The sequence below is a fragment of the Balaenoptera borealis genome (assembly GCF_965194805.1).
Source record: "Balaenoptera borealis genome assembly, chromosome: 10".
NCBI classification, from domain to species: domain Eukaryota; kingdom Metazoa; phylum Chordata; class Mammalia; order Artiodactyla; family Balaenopteridae; genus Balaenoptera; species Balaenoptera borealis.
Window position 1 is genome coordinate 40,717,114 of NC_138874.1, and position 20,416 is coordinate 40,737,529.

Sequence of the window (20,416 nt, forward strand, 5' to 3'; positions counted from 1 at the left end):
GAATGCACCAAGAAGAAGTGGTCCATGTACACATGGAATATTAGCCATGGAAAACATTGAAGCACTGCTCTTTGAGGCACCATAGATGAGCCTGGAGATAATCACAAAACATGAAGTAGGTCGGAAAGCAAAACACCTATATCCTATATTATCACTTATGGCATTATCTAATAACTGGCACAGATGAACGTATTTCCAAAGAGAAAGACCCTCACAGGCTGAGAAAACAAACTATGCTCATCTGAAAGGAAAGGAGGGGGGAAATTGAGAAATGAAGATTAGTGTTACTATACATATACAAATACATATTTTGTACATGTATCAAAAAGACCGAACATATAGCAAGGGAGGTTGACGGAACACTGTAATATTTTACATGGGAAGAGGATCTGTACATTAATAGACATACATAATGTACAAACGAACCAGATTGTGTACACCTAGGATAAACAATATTCTAAACTTTACCCAGATTAAAATCTTTTAAAAACCAAGAAGAAGTAATGAGACATAAACTTATGGGGATTTCTCCTGGCAAATTCCATTCTAATTTACAACCTAGGACAATGACTTCCAGAAAGGCTCTGCTGCCCTAGTACCCAGATTGGGGAATGGAGAAATGCTACCTCCTTGTGGCCGTTTCCCACAACAGCAGGTTTGAACCCACTGCGAAAGGTCACTAAATTTTCACCAACTTGCAGTTCTGTAAATGACACCTGCCCTCGAGAAAATTTCTGGGGTCAAAAATCGACCAAAAAATTCAAAAGAGGGCAACCTTCGAAGAAGACAATTTCAAGAGCTACACTGTACTCACGGTTTTTTCTTTTAAGAGAAAAGAGAACGATGTAGGAATATGATGAATTTTAAAAAATTTAATGACAGGCATACCCATATTACAAAAACCTATCAGCTCACAGCAGTCAGAATGGCCATTAGGAAAAATGCTGCAAAAAATAAACGGTGAAGGGAGTGTGGAGAAATGCGTACCCTCGGTTGTAAGGGGGGGCATGTAAAGAGCCACTAATGAAAACACAGTGTAGGTGCTTTGAAAAGGGAAACATTGAGCTACCAGTCAATCAATCACAACCACTGCTTGGCCTATCACCTGAGAAAATGAGAATCAAAAAGTCACAGGCTGGCAAACCTGTACGCCAGCAAGATTTACCATAGCCAGCACTTGGAAGCAATGAAAATGTCCATCAACCGAGGAATGCACCAAGAAGAAGTGGTCCACGTACACAATGGAATATTACTCTAATAATAACTATAAATGAAATTTAAAAACAAACAAAAGCAAGGAGACATCAACATTTGTGGGTTTATCCGGGCACATGGCACTCTAACTTATAACCGAAGAACACCACTGGCCGGTAGGTCTGTTTCCCTAGTACCAGCAAGGGGAACGTAGAAAGGCTGCCGCTCTCTGGCCGTTACCTGCAAAAGCAGGTTTAAAGCCTGAGCTAATGGTCACTTCATATGAACAAGTACTGCAGGGCTGTAAATGAAACCTGCCCTCAAAATGTCTTGAGGGAGATAATGGCCAAAATATTTCAAATGGTGACACATACTTTAAGAAAACACTTTGAAGAAATAAGCTCTAATCACAGCTGGAAAAATAAAAAGGACATGTCTTAAAGATCAATTTCAACGCATTATGAGACACATGCAAATTCAACCACAAAGAGGTATCAGCTCACACCACTCAGAATAACCATCAGCAAAAACTACAAAGAATAAATCCTGAAGGAGCTGGGAAGAAATACATACCCTCCACTTTAAGTGGGACGTAACCTGGAAAGAGCCACTAAGGAGAACAGAATAGAGGTGCCTTTAAAAGGTAAACATTGAGCTACCATATGTTCCAGCAGACCTATTCCTGGACCTATAAACTAAGAAGACAGAATTGGAAGGACACAGGCACGCAAATCTGCATTGCATAGTATTACAGTAGCCAAGATATGGAAGTAACCAAAAAGTCCACCGACAGATGGGTGGACAAAGAAGAACTGCTACCTGTACAGATGGAATATGAGCTAGTGAAAAAAATGAAACGATGCCATTTCCAGCACCACAGATGAGTCTAGAAGTAATCACGCAACTTGGAGTAAGTGAGAAAGCGAAAAACACATATCCTATCGTATCACATATAGGTGTTACCTAAAAAATGATACAAACAAAGATATTTCCACAGAGAAACACTTTCATAGATTCATTAAAAAACTTATGGTTCACCAAATGGACAGGTGTGAGGATTGGATACATTACCATATTGAGGTTAACAGAGAGATACAAACACATGTGAAATATAGAATCACCAAAGACCTACGCAATACCAAGAGAAGACTACTCAACATTGTGTCATAACCTACATGGGAAAAGGATCCGAAGAAGAATAGATATATGTATATGTGTGAAAGAACCACATCTTGCACACCTAGAACAAACAAAACATTGTAATCAAGTTTGCTGTGAGAAAAAATAAAAATTAAGTTAAAAATACCAACGAGAAGTAAGGAGACATAAACTTAAAGGGCTTTTTCCTCGCACATTCCATTCTAATTTACAACCTAGAACACCACTTCCAGTAAGGCTCTGTTGCCCTAGTAACCAGATTTGGTAAAGGAGAAATGCTGCCGCCTTGTGGCCGATTCCCGCAAGAGCAGCTTTTAACCCCCAGCTAATGGTCACTTACCATTCACAAGGACTCAGGGCTGTAAAGGACACCTGCCCTCAAAATTGTGCTGAGGTAGGGAATGGATAAAAAAATTCAAAACAGGCAAAATGTTCACGAAGATAGTATGAAGAGGTAAGTTTTACTCACTCTCTTTTTAAAAAAAGGAAAATGGATAAAAGCTCAGCCTCAGGAAGTATTAGACTCATGCAATCTAATCTACAAAAAGTTTTCAACTCACACCAGTCGACTGACCATTGGCAAAAAGTCTACAAACAATAAATGCTGAAGAGGTTTAAGAGAACTGTGTACCCTCTAGCTGCTGGTGAGATGTAAAAGGGTTAAACGCTAATAATGAGAACAGAAAGAAGCTGCGTTGAAAAGAAAAATTGAGGTACCATTCAATCCAGCAGGCGCACCAAAGGGCCTCTCACCTGAGAAGACCAGAATGAAGAAGACCCGGGCTGCAAAAGCTGCACTGCAGCCTTATTCACAATAGACAAGACAGTGAAGCAACCAAAATGTCCATCAACAGACGAAAGGATAAAGAAGAAGTGGTCCATGTACACAATGAATACTAGCCATGGAAAACAATGAAACACTGCTCTTTGAGGCACCATAGATGATCTTGGAGATAATCACAGAACATGAGGTAAGTCGGAAAGGAAAAGTCCTATAACCTATGATATCACTTATAGGCGTTATCTAATAACTGACACAAATGAACATATTTCCACAGAGAAAGGCAATCACAGACTTATTAAAAAAAAAAAACTATGCTTATCTAAAAGGAAAGGTGGGGGGAATGGATACATGAAGATTAGCGTTACCATATGTATACAAATACATATTATATACATATATCAAAAAGACCGACCATATAGAAAGGAAGGATTACGGAACACTCTGTAATAATTTACACGGGAAGAGGATCTCTACATAAATCGGTATATATGATATGTAGATGAACCAGAGTGTGTACACCTTGGACAAGCAACATTCTAACCATTACCCCAATTGAAAAAATTAAAACAACGAACTAGGAGTAATGAGACATAAACTTATGGGGGGTTTTCCTGGCACATTCCATCCAAATTGAAAACCTAGGCAGACAACTTCCAGAACGGCTCTGCTGCCCTAGTACCCAGATTTGGGAATCGAGAAATGCTGCATCCTTGTGGCCGTTTCCCACAACAGCAGCTTTGAACCCACTGCAAAAGGTCACTAATTATTCACCAATTGCAGGTCTGTAAATGACACCGGCCCTCCAAAAAATACTGAGGTCGAAAATCGACCAAAAAATTCTAGAGTGCAACCTTCCAAAAAGAAAATTTGAAGAGGTATATTACACTCACACTTTCTTTCTTTTTTCTTTTAACAGAAAAGTAAAAGGCGTGGAAAAATGATGAATTGTAGGAATTTTTACAGACATGTAAACCCAAATTACAAAAACCTGTCAGCTCACACCAGTCAGAATGGCCATCAACAAAAATGCTGCAAACTAGAAATGCTGACGTGATTGTGGAGAAATGCGTACCCTCGATTCTAAGGGGCACGTGGTAAGAGCCACTAATGAAAGCACAATTGAGGTGCCTTGAAAAGGTAAACGTTGAGCTACCATACCAGTCAATCAATCATACCCACTGCTGGGTCTATCCCCTGAGAAAAGGAAAATCAAAAATCACAGGCTGGCAATCCTGCACTCCAGCAATATTTACCATAGGCAACACTTGGAAGCAACGAAAATGTCCATCAACAGAGGAATGCACCAAGAAGAAGTGGTCCATGTACACATGGAATATTAGCCATGGAAAACATTGAAGCACTGCTCTTTGAGGCACCATAGATGAGCCTGGAGATAATCACAAAACATGAAGTAGGTCGGAAAGCAAAACACCTATATCCTATATTATCACTTATGGCATTATCTAATAACTGGCACAGATGAACGTATTTCCAAAGAGAAAGACCCTCACAGGCTGAGAAAACAAACTATGCTCATCTGAAAGGAAAGGAGGGGGGAAATTGAGAAATGAAGATTAGTGTTACTATACATATACAAATACATATTTTGTACATGTATCAAAAAGACCGAACATATAGCAAGGGAGGTCGACGGAACACTGTAATATTTTACATGGGAAGAGGATCTGTACATTAATAGACATACATAATGTACAAATGAACCAGATTGTGTACACCTAGGATAAACAATATTCTAAACTTTACCCAGATTAAAAAACTTTTAAAAACCAAGAAGAAGTAATGAGACATAAACTTATGGGGATTTCTCCTGGCAAATTCCATTCTAATTTACAACCTAGGACAATGACTTCCAGAAAGGCTCTGCTGCCCTAGTACCCAGATTGGGGAATGGAGAAATGCTACCTCCTTGTGGCCGTTTCCCACAACAGCAGGTTTGAACCCACTGCGAAAGGTCACTAAATTTTCACCAACTTGCAGTTCTGTAAATGACACCTGCCCTCCAGAAAATTTCTGGGGTCAAAAATCGACCAAAAAATTCAAAAGAGGGCAACCTTCGAAGAAGACAATTTCAAGAGCTACATTGTACTCACGGTTTTTTCTTTTAAGAGAAAAGAGAACGATGTAGGAATATGATGAATTTTAAAAAATTTAATGACAGGCATACCCATATTACAAAAACCTATCAGCTCACAGCAGTCAGAATGGCCATTAGGAAAAATGCTGCAAAAAATAAACGGTGAAGGGAGTGTGGAGAAATGCGTACCCTCGGTTGTAAGGGGGGGCATGTAAAGAGCCACTAATGAAAACACAGTGTAGGTGCTTTGAAAAGGGAAACATTGAGCTACCAGTCAATCAATCACAACCACTGCTTGGCCTATCACCTGAGAAAATGAGAATCAAAAAGTCACAGGCTGGCAAACCTGTACGCCAGCAAGATTTACCATAGCCAGCACTTGGAAGCAATGAAAATGTCCATCAACCGAGGAACGCACCAAGAAGAAGTGGTCCACGTACACAATGGAATATTACTCTAATAATAACTATAAATGAAATTTAAAAACAAACAAAAGCAAGGAGACATCAACATTTGTGGGTTTATCCGGGCACATGGCACTCTAACTTATAACCGAAGAACACCACTGGCCGGTAGGTCTGTTTCCCTAGTACCAGCAAGGGGAACGTAGAAAGGCTGCCGCTCTCTGGCCGTTACCTGCAAAAGCAGGTTTAAAGCCTGAGCTAATGGTCACTTCATATGAACAAGTACTGCAGGGCTGTAAATGAAAGCTGCCCTCAAAATGTCTTGAGGGAGATAATGGCCAAAATATTTCAAATGGTGACACATACTTTAAGAAAACACTTTGAAGAAATAAGCTCTAATCACAGCTGGAAAAATAAAAAGGACATGTCTTAAAGATCAATTTCAACGCATTATGAGACACATGCAAATTCAACCACAAAGAGGTATCAGCTCACACCACTCAGAATAACCATCAGCAAAAACTACAAAGAATAAATCCTGAAGGAGCTGGGAAGAAATACATACCCTCCACTTTAAGTGGGACGTAACCTGGAAAGAGCCACTAAGGAGAACAGAATAGAGGTGCCTTTAAAAGGTAAACATTGAGCTACCATATGTTCCAGCAGACCTATTCCTGGACCTATAAACTAAGAAGACAGAATTGGAAGGACACAGGCACGCAAATCTGCATTGCACAGTATTACAGTAGCCAAGATATGGAAGTAACCAAAAAGTCCACCGACAGATGGGTGGACAAAGAAGAACTGCTACCTGTACAGATGGAATATGAGCTAGTGAAAAAAATGAAACGATGCCATTTCCAGCACCATAGATGAGTCTAGAAGTAATCACGCAACTTGGAGTAAGTGAGAAAGCGAAAAACACATATCCTATCGTATCACATATAGGTGTTACCTAAAAAATGATACAAACAAAGATATTTCCACAGAGAAACACTTTCATAGATTCATTAAAAAACTTATGGTTCACCAAATGGACAGGTGTGAGGATTGGATACATTACCATATTGAGGTTAACAGAGAGATACAAACACATGTGAAATATAGAATCACCAAAGACCTACGCAATACCAAGAGAAGACTACTCAACATTGTGTCATAACCTACATGGGAAAAGGATCCGAAGAAGAATAGATATATGTATATGTGTGAAAGAACCACATCTTGCACACCTAGAACAAACAAAACATTGTAATCAAGTTTGCTGTGAGAAAAAATAAAAATTAAGTTAAAAATACCAACGAGAAGTAAGGAGACATAAACTTAAAGGGCTTTTTCCTCGCACATTCCATTCTAATTTACAACCTAGAACACCACTTCCAGTAAGGCTCTGTTGCCCTAGTAACCAGATTTGGTAAAGGAGAAATGCTGCCGCCTTGTGGCCGATTCCCGCAAGAGCAGCTTTTAACCCCCAGCTAATGGTCACTTACCATTCACAAGGACTCAGGGCTGTAAAGGACACCTGCCCTCAAAATTGTGCTGAGGTAGGGAATGGATAAAAAAATTCAAAACAGGCAAAATGTTCACGAAGATAGTATGAAGAGGTAAGTTTTACTCACTCTCTTTTTAAAAAAAGGAAAATGGATAAAAGCTCAGCCTCAGGAAGTATTAGACTCATGCAATCTAATCTACAAAAAGTTTTCAACTCACACCAGTCGACTGACCATTGGCAAAAAGTCTACAAACAATAAATGCTGAAGAGGTTTAAGAGAACTGTGTACCCTCTAGCTGCTGGTGAGATGTAAAAGGGTTAAACGCTAATAATGAGAACAGAAAGAAGCTGCGTTGAAAAGAAAAATTGAGGTACCATTCAATCCAGCAGGCGCACCAAAGGGCCTCTCACCTGAGAAGACCAGAATGAAGAAGACCCGGGCTGCAAAAGCTGCACTGCAGCCTTATTCACAATAGACAAGACAGTGAAGCAACCAAAATGTCCATCAACAGACGAAAGGATAAAGAAGAAGTGGTCCATGTACACAATGAATACTAGCCATGGAAAACAATGAAACACTGCTCTTTGAGGCACCATAGATGATCTTGGAGATAATCACAGAACATGAGGTAAGTCGGAAAGGAAAAGTCCTATAACCTATGATATCACTTATAGGCGTTATCTAATAACTGACACAAATGAACATATTTCCACAGAGAAAGGCAATCACAGACTTATTAAAAAAAAAAAACTATGCTTATCTAAAAGGAAAGGTGGGGGGAATGGATACATGAAGATTAGCGTTACCATATGTATACAAATACATATTATATACATATATCAAAAAGACCGACCATATAGAAAGGAAGGATTATGGAACACTCTGTAATAATTTACACGGGAAGAGGATCTCTACATAAATCGGTATATATGATATGTAGATGAACCAGAGTGTGTACACCTTGGACAAGCAACATTCTAACCATTACCCCAATTGAAAAAATTAAAACAACGAACTAGGAGTAATGAGACATAAACTTATGGGGGGTTTTCCTGGCACATTCCATCCAAATTGAAAACCTAGGCAGACAACTTCCAGAACGGCTCTGCTGCCCTAGTACCCAGATTTGGGAATCGAGAAATGCTGCATCCTTGTGGCCGTTTCCCACAACAGCAGCTTTGAACCCACTGCAAAAGGTCACTAATTATTCACCAATTGCAGGTCTGTAAATGACACCGGCCCTCCAAAAAATACTGAGGTCGAAAATCGACCAAAAAATTCTAGAGTGCAACCTTCCAAAAAGAAAATTTGAAGAGGTATATTACACTCACACTTTCTTTCTTTTTTCTTTTAACAGAAAAGTAAAAGGCGTGGAAAAATGATGAATTGTAGGAATTTTTACAGACATGTAAACCCAAATTACAAAAACCTGTCAGCTCACACCAGTCAGAATGGCCATCAACAAAAATGCTGCAAACTAGAAATGCTGACGTGATTGTGGAGAAATGCGTACCCTCGATTCTAAGGGGCACGTGGTAAGAGCCACTAATGAAAGCACAATTGAGGTGCCTTGAAAAGGTAAACGTTGAGCTACCATACCAGTCAATCAATCATACCCACTGCTGGGTCTATCCCCTGAGAAAAGGAAAATCAAAAATCACAGGCTGGCAATCCTGCACTCCAGCAATATTTACCATAGGCAACACTTGGAAGCAACGAAAATGTCCATCAACAGAGGAATGCACCAAGAAGAAGTGGTCCATGTACACATGGAATATTAGCCATGGAAAACATTGAAGCACTGCTCTTTGAGGCACCATAGATGAGCCTGGAGATAATCACAAAACATGAAGTAGGTCGGAAAGCAAAACACCTATATCCTATATTATCACTTATGGCATTATCTAATAACTGGCACAGATGAACGTATTTCCAAAGAGAAAGACCCTCACAGGCTGAGAAAACAAACTATGCTCATCTGAAAGGAAAGGAGGGGGGAAATTGAGAAATGAAGATTAGTGTTACTATACATATACAAATACATATTTTGTACATGTATCAAAAAGACCGAACATATAGCAAGGGAGGTTGACGGAACACTGTAATATTTTACATGGGAAGAGGATCTGTACATTAATAGACATACATAATGTACAAACGAACCAGATTGTGTACACCTAGGATAAACAATATTCTAAACTTTACCCAGATTAAAAAACTTTTAAAAACCAAGAAGAAGTAATGAGACATAAACTTATGGGGATTTCTCCTGGCAAATTCCATTCTAATTTACAACCTAGGACAATGACTTCCAGAAAGGCTCTGCTGCCCTAGTACCCAGATTGGGGAATGGAGAAATGCTACCTCCTTGTGGCCGTTTCCCACAACAGCAGGTTTGAACCCACTGCGAAAGGTCACTAAATTTTCACCAACTTGCAGTTCTGTAAATGACACCTGCCCTCGAGAAAATTTCTGGGGTCAAAAATCGACCAGAAAATTCAAAAGAGGGCAACCTTCGAGGAAGACAATTTCAAGAGCTATACTGTACTCACGGTTTTTTCTTTTAAGAGAAAAGAGAACGATGTAGGAATATGATGAATTTTAAAAAATTTAATGACAGGCATACCCATATTACAAAAACCTATCAGCTCACAGCAGTCAGAATGGCCATTAGGAAAAATGCTGCAAAAAATAAACGGTGAAGGGAGTGTGGAGAAATGCGTACCCTCGGTTGTAAGGGGGGGCATGTAAAGAGCCACTAATGAAAACACAGTGTAGGTGCTTTGAAAAGGGAAACATTGAGCTACCAGTCAATCAATCACAACCACTGCTTGGCCTATCACCTGAGAAAATGAGAATCAAAAAGTCACAGGCTGGCAAACCTGTACGCCAGCAAGATTTACCATAGCCAGCACTTGGAAGCAATGAAAATGTCCATCAACCGAGGAATGCACCAAGAAGAAGTGGTCCACGTACACAATGGAATATTACTCTAATAATAAATATAAATGAAATTTAAAAACAAACAAAAGCAAGGAGACATCAACATTTGTGGGTTTATCCGGGCACATGGCACTCTAACTTATAACCGAAGAACACCACTGGCCGGTAGGTCTGTTTCCCTAGTACCAGCAAGGGGAACGTAGAAAGGCTGCCGCTCTCTGGCCGTTACCTGCAAAAGCAGGTTTAAAGCCTGAGCTAATGGTCACTTCATATGAACAAGTACTGCAGGGCTGTAAATGAAACCTGCCCTCAAAATGTCTTGAGGGAGATAATGGCCAAAATATTTCAAATGGTGACACATACTTTAAGAAAACACTTTGAAGAAATAAGCTCTAATCACAGCTGGAAAAATAAAAAGGACATGTCTTAAAGATCAATTTCAACGCATTATGAGACACATGCAAATTCAACCACAAAGAGGTATCAGCTCACACCACTCAGAATAACCATCAGCAAAAACTACAAAGAATAAATCCTGAAGGAGCTGGGAAGAAATACATACCCTCCACTTTAAGTGGGACGTAACCTGGAAAGAGCCACTAAGGAGAACAGAATAGAGGTGCCTTTAAAAGGTAAACATTGAGCTACCATATGTTCCAGCAGACCTATTCCTGGACCTATAAACTAAGAAGACAGAATTGGAAGGACACAGGCACGCAAATCTGCATTGCATAGTATTACAGTAGCCAAGATATGGAAGTAACCAAAAAGTCCACCGACAGATGGGTGGACAAAGAAGAACTGCTACCTGTACAGATGGAATATGAGCTAGTGAAAAAAATGAAACGATGCCATTTCCAGCACCACAGATGAGTCTAGAAGTAATCACGCAACTTGGAGTAAGTGAGAAAGCGAAAAACACATATCCTATCGTATCACATATAGGTGTTACCTAAAAAATGATACAAACAAAGATATTTCCACAGAGAAACACTTTCATAGATTCATTAAAAAACTTATGGTTCACCAAATGGACAGGTGTGAGGATTGGATACATTACCATATTGAGGTTAACAGAGAGATACAAACACATGTGAAATATAGAATCACCAAAGACCTACGCAATACCAAGAGAAGACTACTCAACATTGTGTCATAACCTACATGGGAAAAGGATCCGAAGAAGAATAGATATATGTATATGTGTGAAAGAACCACATCTTGCACACCTAGAACAAACAAAACATTGTAATCAAGTTTGCTGTGAGAAAAAATAAAAATTAAGTTAAAAATACCAACGAGAAGTAAGGAGACATAAACTTAAAGGGCTTTTTCCTCGCACATTCCATTCTAATTTACAACCTAGAACACCACTTCCAGTAAGGCTCTGTTGCCCTAGTAACCAGATTTGGTAAAGGAGAAATGCTGCCGCCTTGTGGCCGATTCCCGCAAGAGCAGCTTTTAACCCCCAGCTAATGGTCACTTACCATTCACAAGGACTCAGGGCTGTAAAGGACACCTGCCCTCAAAATTGTGCTGAGGTAGGGAATGGATAAAAAAATTCAAAACAGGCAAAATGTTCACGAAGATAGTATGAAGAGGTAAGTTTTACTCACTCTCTTTTTAAAAAAAGGAAAATGGATAAAAGCTCAGCCTCAGGAAGTATTAGACTCATGCAATCTAATCTACAAAAAGTTTTCAACTCACACCAGTCGACTGACCATTGGCAAAAAGTCTACAAACAATAAATGCTGAAGAGGTTTAAGAGAACTGTGTACCCTCTAGCTGCTGGTGAGATGTAAAAGGGTTAAACGCTAATAATGAGAACAGAAAGAAGCTGCGTTGAAAAGAAAAATTGAGGTACCATTCAATCCAGCAGGCGCACCAAAGGGCCTCTCACCTGAGAAGACCAGAATGAAGAAGACCCGGGCTGCAAAAGCTGCACTGCAGCCTTATTCACAATAGACAAGACAGTGAAGCAACCAAAATGTCCATCAACAGATGAAAGGATAAAGAAGAAGTGGTCCATGTACACAATGAATACTAGCCATGGAAAACAATGAAACACTGCTCTTTGAGGCACCATAGATGATCTTGGAGATAATCACAGAACATGAGGTAAGTCGGAAAGGAAAAGTCCTATAACCTATGATATCACTTATAGGCGTTATCTAATAACTGACACAAATGAACATATTTCCACAGAGAAAGGCAATCACAGACTTATTAAAAAAAACTATGCTTATCTAAAAGGAAAGGTGGGGGGAATGGATACATGAAGATTAGCGTTACCATATGTATACAAATACATATTATATACATATATCAAAAAGACCGACCATATAGCAAGGAAGGATTACGGAACACTCTGTAATAATTTACACGGGAAGAGGATCTCTACATAAATCGGTATATATGATATGTAGATGAACCAGAGAGTGTACACCTTGGACAAGCAACATTCTAACCATTACCCCAATTGAAAAAATTAAAACAACGAACTAGGAGTAATGAGACATAAACTTATGGGGGGTTTTCCTGGCACATTCCATCCAAATTGAAAACCTAGGCAGACAACTTCCAGAACGGCTCTGCTGCCCTAGTACCCAGATTTGGGAATCGAGAAATGCTGCATCCTTGTGGCCGTTTCCCACAACAGCAGCTTTGAACCCACTGCAAAAGGTCACTAATTATTCACCAATTGCAGGTCTGTAAATGACACCGGCCCTCCAAAAAATACTGAGGTCGAAAATCGACCAAAAAATTCTAGAGTGCAACCTTCCAAAAAGAAAATTTGAAGAGGTATATTACACTCACACTTTCTTTCTTTTTTCTTTTAACAGAAAAGTAAAAGGCGTGGAAAAATGATGAATTGTAGGAATTTTTACAGACATGTAAACCCAAATTACAAAAACCTGTCAGCTCACACCAGTCAGAATGGCCATCAACAAAAATGCTGCAAACTAGAAATGCTGACGTGATTGTGGAGAAATGCGTACCCTCGATTCTAAGGGGCACGTGGTAAGATCCACTAATGAAAGCACAATTGAGGTGCCTTGAAAAGGTAAACGTTGAGCTACCATACCAGTCAATCAATCATACCCACTGCTGGGTCTATCCCCTGAGAAAAGGAAAATCAAAAATCACAGGCTGGCAATCCTGCACTCCAGCAATATTTACCATAGGCAACACTTGGAAGCAACGAAAATGTCCATCAACAGAGGAATGCACCAAGAAGAAGTGGTCCATGTACACATGGAATATTAGCCATGGAAAACATTGAAGCACTGCTCTTTGAGGCACCATAGATGAGCCTGGAGATAATCACAAAACATGAAGTAGGTCGGAAAGCAAAACACCTATATCCTATATTATCACTTATGGCATTATCTAATAACTGGCACAGATGAACGTATTTCCAAAGAGAAAGACCCTCACAGGCTGAGAAAACAAACTATGCTCATCTGAAAGGAAAGGAGGGGGGAAATTGAGAAATGAAGATTAGTGTTACTATACATATACAAATACATATTTTGTACATGTATCAAAAAGACCGAACATATAGCAAGGGAGGTTGACGGAACACTGTAATATTTTACATGGGAAGAGGATCTGTACATTAATAGACATACATAATGTACAAACGAACCAGATTGTGTACACCTAGGATAAACAATATTCTAAACTTTACCCAGATTAAAAAACTTTTAAAAACCAAGAAGAAGTAATGAGACATAAACTTATGGGGATTTCTCCTGGCAAATTCCATTCTAATTTACAACCTAGGACAATGACTTCCAGAAAGGCTCTGCTGCCCTAGTACCCAGATTGGGGAATGGAGAAATGCTACCTCCTTGTGGCCGTTTCCCACAACAGCAGGTTTGAACCCACTGCGAAAGGTCACTAAATTTTCACCAACTTGCAGTTCTGTAAATGACACCTGCCCTCGAGAAAATTTCTGGGGTCAAAAATCGACCAAAAAATTCAAAAGAGGGCAACCTTCGAAGAAGACAATTTCAAGAGCTACACTGTACTCACGGTTTTTTCTTTTAAGAGAAAAGAGAACGATGTAGGAATATGATGAATTTTAAAAAATTTAATGACAGGCATACCCATATTACAAAAACCTATCAGCTCACAGCAGTCAGAATGGCCATTAGGAAAAATGCTGCAAAAAATAAACGGTGAAGGGAGTGTGGAGAAATGCGTACCCTCGGTTGTAAGGGGGGGCATGTAAAGAGCCACTAATGAAAACACAGTGTAGGTGCTTTGAAAAGGGAAACATTGAGCTACCAGTCAATCAATCACAACCACTGCTTGGCCTATCACCTGAGAAAATGAGAATCAAAAAGTCACAGGCTGGCAAACCTGTACGCCAGCAAGATTTACCATAGCCAGCACTTGGAAGCAATGAAAATGTCCATCAACCGAGGAATGCACCAAGAAGAAGTGGTCCACGTACACAATGGAATATTACTCTAATAATAAATATAAATGAAATTTAAAAACAAACAAAAGCAAGGAGACATCAACATTTGTGGGTTTATCCGGGCACATGGCACTCTAACTTATAACCGAAGAACACCACTGGCCGGTAGGTCTGTTTCCCTAGTACCAGCAAGGGGAACGTAGAAAGGCTGCCGCTCTCTGGCCGTTACCTGCAAAAGCAGGTTTAAAGCCTGAGCTAATGGTCACTTCATATGAACAAGTACTGCAGGGCTGTAAATGAAACCTGCCCTCAAAATGTCTTGAGGGAGATAATGGCCAAAATATTTCAAATGGTGACACATACTTTAAGAAAACACTTTGAAGAAATAAGCTCTAATCACAGCTGGAAAAATAAAAAGGACATGTCTTAAAGATCAATTTCAACGCATTATGAGACACATGCAAATTCAACCACAAAGAGGTATCAGCTCACACCACTCAGAATAACCATCAGCAAAAACTACAAAGAATAAATCCTGAAGGAGCTGGGAAGAAATACATACCCTCCACTTTAAGTGGGACGTAACCTGGAAAGAGCCACTAAGGAGAACAGAATAGAGGTGCCTTTAAAAGGTAAACATTGAGCTACCATATGTTCCAGCAGACCTATTCCTGGACCTATAAACTAAGAAGACAGAATTGGAAGGACACAGGCACGCAAATCTGCATTGCATAGTATTACAGTAGCCAAGATATGGAAGTAACCAAAAAGTCCACCGACAGATGGGTGGACAAAGAAGAACTGCTACCTGTACAGATGGAATATGAGCTAGTGAAAAAAATGAAACGATGCCATTTCCAGCACCACAGATGAGTCTAGAAGTAATCACGCAACTTGGAGTAAGTGAGAAAGCGAAAAACACATATCCTATCGTATCACATATAGGTGTTACCTAAAAAATGATACAAACAAAGATATTTCCACAGAGAAACACTTTCATAGATTCATTAAAAAACTTATGGTTCACCAAATGGACAGGTGTGAGGATTGGATACATTACCATATTGAGGTTAACAGAGAGATACAAACACATGTGAAATATAGAATCACCAAAGACCTACGCAATACCAAGAGAAGACTACTCAACATTGTGTCATAACCTACATGGGAAAAGGATCCGAAGAAGAATAGATATATGTATATGTGTGAAAGAACCACATCTTGCACACCTAGAACAAACAAAACATTGTAATCAAGTTTGCTGTGAGAAAAAATAAAAATTAAGTTAAAAATACCAACGAGAAGTAAGGAGACATAAACTTAAAGGGCTTTTTCCTCGCACATTCCATTCTAATTTACAACCTAGAACACCACTTCCAGTAAGGCTCTGTTGCCCTAGTAACCAGATTTGGTAAAGGAGAAATGCTGCCGCCTTGTGGCCGATTCCCGCAAGAGCAGCTTTTAACCCCCAGCTAATGGTCACTTACCATTCACAAGGACTCAGGGCTGTAAAGGACACCTGCCCTCAAAATTGTGCTGAGGTAGGGAATGGATAAAAAAATTCAAAACAGGCAAAATGTTCACGAAGATAGTATGAAGAGGTAAGTTTTACTCACTCTCTTTTTAAAAAAAGGAAAATGGATAAAAGCTCAGCCTCAGGAAGTATTAGACTCATGCAATCTAATCTACAAAAAGTTTTCAACTCACACCAGTCGACTGACCATTGGCAAAAAGTCTACAAACAATAAATGCTGAAGAGGTTTAAGAGAACTGTGTACCCTCTAGCTGCTGGTGAGATGTAAAAGGGTTAAACGCTAATAATGAGAACAGAAAGAAGCTGCGTTGAAAAGAAAAATTGAGGTACCATTCAATCCAGCAGGCGCACCAAAGGGCCTCTCACCTGAGAAGACCAGAATGAAGAAGACCCGGGCTGCAAAAGCTGCACTGCAGCCTTATTCACAATAGACAAGACAGTGAAGCAACCAAAATGTCCATCAACAGATGAAAGGATAAAGAAGAAGTGGTCCATGTACACAATGAATACTAGCCATGGAAAACAATGAAACACTGCTCTTTGAGGCACCATAGATGATCTTGGAGATAATCACAGAACATGAGGTAAGTCGGAAAGGAAAAGTCCTATAACCTATGATATCACTTATAGGCGTTATCTAATAACTGACACAAATGAACATATTTCCACAGAGAAAGGCAATCACAGACTTATTAAAAAAAAAAACTATGCTTATCTAAAAGGAAAGGTGGGGGGAATGGATACATGAAGATTAGCGTTACCATATGTATACAAATACATATTATATACATATATCAAAAAGACCGACCATATAGCAAGGAAGGATTACGGAACACTCTGTAATAATTTACACGGGAAGAGGATCTCTACATAAATAGGTATATATGATATGTAGATGAACCAGAGAGTGTACACCTTGGACAAGCAACATTCTAACCATTACCCCAATTGAAAAAATTAAAACAACGAACTAGGAGTAATGAGACATAAACTTATGGGGGGTTTTCCTGGCACATTCCATCCAAATTGAAAACCTAGGCAGACAACTTCCAGAACGGCTCTGCTGCCCTAGTACCCAGATTTGGGAATCGAGAAATGCTGCATCCTTGTGGCCGTTTCCCACAACAGCAGCTTTGAACCCACTGCAAAAGGTCACTAATTATTCACCAATTGCAGGTCTGTAAATGACACCGGCCCTCCAAAAAATACTGAGGTCGAAAATCGACCAAAAAATTCTAGAGTGCAACCTTCCAAAAAGAAAATTTGAAGAGGTATATTACACTCACACTTTCTTTCTTTTTTCTTTTAACAGAAAAGTAAAAGGCGTGGAAAAATGATGAATTGTAGGAATTTTTACAGACATGTAAACCCAAATTACAAAAACCTGTCAGCTCACACCAGTCAGAATGGCCATCAACAAAAATGCTGCAAACTAGAAATGCTGACGTGATTGTGGAGAAATGCGTACCCTCGATTCTAAGGGCGACGTGGTAAGAGCCACTAATGAAAGCACAATTGAGGTGCCTTGAAAAGGTAAACGTTGAGCTACCATACCAGTCAATCAATCATACCCACTGCTGGGTCTATCCCCTGAGAAAAGGAAAATCAAAAATCACAGGCTGGCAATCCTGCACTCCAGCAATATTTACCATAGGCAACACTTGGAAGCAACGAAAATGTCCATCAACAGAGGAATGCACCAAGAAGAAGTGGTCCATGTACACATGGAATATTAGCCATGGAAAACATTGAAGCACTGCTCTTTGAGGCACCATAGATGAGCCTGGAGATAATCACAAAACATGAAGTAGGGCGGAAAGCAAAACACCTATATCCTATATTATCACTTATGGCATTATCTAATAACTGGCACAGATGAACGTATTTCCAAAGAGAAAGACACTCACAGGCTGAGAAAACAAACTATGCTCATCTGAAAGGAAAGGAGGGGGGAAATTGAGAAATGAAGATTAGTGTTACTATACATATACAAATACATATTTTGTACATGTATCAAAAAGACCGAACATATAGCAAGGGAGGTTGACGGAACACTGTAATATTTTACATGGGAAGAGGATCTGTACATTAATAGACATACATAATGTACAAACGAACCAGATTGTGTACACCTAGGATAAACAATATTCTAAACTTTACCCAGATTAAAAAACTTTTAAAAACCAAGAAGAAGTAATGAGACATAAACTTATGGGGATTTCTCCTGGCAAATTCCATTCTAATTTACAACCTAGGACAATGACTTCCAGAAAGGCTCTGCTGCCCTAGTACCCAGATTGGGGAATGGAGAAATGCTACCTCCTTGTGGCCGTTTCCCACAACAGCAGGTTTGAACCCACTGCGAAAGGTCACTAAATTTTCACCAACTTGCAGTTCTGTAAATGACACCTGCCCTCGAGAAAATTTCTGGGGTCAAAAATCGACCAAAAAATTCAAAAGAGGGCAACCTTCGAAGAAGACAATTTCAAGAGCTACACTGTACTCACGGTTTTTTCTTTTAAGAGAAAAGAGAACGATGTAGGAATATGATGAATTTTAAAAAATTTAATGACAGGCATACCCATATTACAAAAACCTATCAGCTCACAGCAGTCAGAATGGCCATTAGGAAAAATGCTGCAAAAAATAAACGGTGAAGGGAGTGTGGAGAAATGCGTACCCTCGGTTGTAAGGGGGGGCATGTAAAGAGCCACTAATGAAAACACAGTGTAGGTGCTTTGAAAAGGGAAACATTGAGCTACCAGTCAATCAATCACAACCACTGCTTGGCCTATCACCTGAGAAAATGAGAATCAAAAAGTCACAGGCTGGCAAACCTGTACGCCAGCAAGATTTACCATAGCCAGCACTTGGAAGCAATGAAAATGTCCATCAACCGAGGAATGCACCAAGAAGAAGTGGTCCACGTACACAATGGAATATTACTCTAATAATAACTATAAATGAAATTTAAAAACAAACAAAAGCAAGGAGACATCAACATTTGTGGGTTTATCCGGGCACATGGCACTCTAACTTATAACCGAAGAACACCACTGGCCGGTAGGTCTGTTTCCCTAGTACCAGCAAGGGGAACGTAGAAAGGCTGCCGCTCTCTGGCCGTTACCTGCAAAAGCAGGTTTAAAGCCTGAGCTAATGGTCACTTCATATGAACAAGTACTGCAGGGCTGTAAATGAAACCTGCCCTCAAAATGTCTTGAGGGAGATAATGGCCAAAATATTTCAAATGGTGACACATACTTTAAGAAAACACTTTGAAGAAATAAGCTCTAATCACAGCTGGAAAAATAAAAAGGACATGTCTTAAAGATCAATTTCAACGCATTATGAGACACATGCAAATTCAACCACAAAGAGGTATCAGCTCACACCACTCAGAATAACCATCAGCAAAAACTACAAAGAATAAATCCTGAAGGAGCTGGGAAGAAATACATACCCTCCACTTTAAGTGGGACGTAACCTGGAAAGAGCCACTAAGGAGAACAGAATAGAGGTGCCTTTAAAAGGTAAACATTGAGCTACCATATGTTCCAGCAGACCTATTCCTGGACCTATAAACTAAGAAGACAGAATTGGAAGGACACAGGCACGCAAATCTGCATTGCATAGTATTACAGTAGCCAAGATATGGAAGTAACCAAAAAGTCCACCGACAGATGGGTGGACAAAGAAGAACTGCTACCTGTACAGATGGAATATGAGCTAGTGAAAAAAATGAAACGATGCCATTTCCAGCACCACAGATGAGTCTAGAAGTAATCACGCAACTTGGAGTAAGTGAGAAAGCGAAAAACACATATCCTATCGTATCACATATAGGTGTTACCTAAAAAATGATACAAACAAAGATATTTCCACAGAGAAACACTTTCATAGATTCATTAAAAAACTTATGGTTCACCAAATGGACAGGTGTGAGGATTGGATACATTACCATATTGAGGTTAACAGAGAGATACAAACACATGTGAAATATAGAATCACCAAAGACCTACGCAATACCAAGAGAAGACTACTCAACATTGTGTCATAACCTACATGGGAAAAGGATCCGAAGAAGAATAGATATATGTATATGTGTGAAAGAACCACATCTTGCACACCTAGAACAAACAAAACATTGTAATCAAGTTTGCTGTGAGAAAAAATAAAAATTAAGTTAAAAATACCAACGAGAAGTAAGGAGACATAAACTTAAAGGGCTTTTTCCTCGCACATTCCATTCTAATTTACAACCTAGAACACCACTTCCAGTAAGGCTCTGTTGCCCTAGTAACCAGATTTGGTAAAGGAGAAATGCTGCCGCCTTGTGGCCGATTCCCGCAAGAGCAGCTTTTAACCCCCAGCTAATGGTCACT